Source organism: Poecilia reticulata, linkage group LG17 (assembly GCF_000633615.1).
Source record: "Poecilia reticulata strain Guanapo linkage group LG17, Guppy_female_1.0+MT, whole genome shotgun sequence".
NCBI lineage: Eukaryota > Metazoa > Chordata > Actinopteri > Cyprinodontiformes > Poeciliidae > Poecilia > Poecilia reticulata.
In genome coordinates, this window is record NC_024347.1 from 30,784,053 (window position 1) to 30,784,840 (window position 788).

A 788-nucleotide genomic window follows, 5' to 3' on the forward strand; every position below is an offset into this window, starting at 1 on the left:
AGCAGCAGCTCTTACCTTGAGACGTCTTCTCGGTCCGCCGCTCCAGGAGTTGCTTCACCTACCTTTAGATGAGTCCAGCAGATCCTCCCTTGATTGTAGCGATTCCTCTTTAACGTTCATCCTCAATCTGCTGCTGTTTCATGACGCCATTTCTGTTTCTCAAGCGCCAGCAGCCGAGCAAAATGCCTCAGAGGTTGTGCCKTGTGTTTTCTCACACGCTGCTTAGAAGATCCGGTGAAACCCAAAAAATGCCTTCAATAACTTAATCAGGGAAACWATTTAAAGAAAGGTGTCCGAAGTATAATTTACAGGTAAATAATCTCAACTATTTCAAAACATACACAGYGGTTTGAYAGTCCAGCAGGTGGATTACGGCGCCAAATTACTTCTTCTTCTTGTGATTAATGGTGGGTGGGAGACCAACCACCATGGTACATTACCGCCACCAACTGGACTGGTTCGGTGGCGGGAAATCAACAGGAAAAAAGTAAAATTACTCGGGTATATTACTAATAATGCTGAAAGTAAGTAGGTAAACCAACATTAGCTGACTAAATTGTCTCTATTTTACCTTTTATTTTACCTGAAACACTTTCATTTATTTTCAATTGTAAATTTGTTGCCCATTTTCAGTATTTTCTTTAAATGTGTAATTTCTGATTTATGATGTGAGGCACATGCTGTATATTTCCAGCAGGTTGCAATTACCATATACAGACCCATTAAATAAGCTAATTCATTTCAGGAACTTTTTCGCTAAGCCTTAGGGGGAACAAACCTCCAAGTGA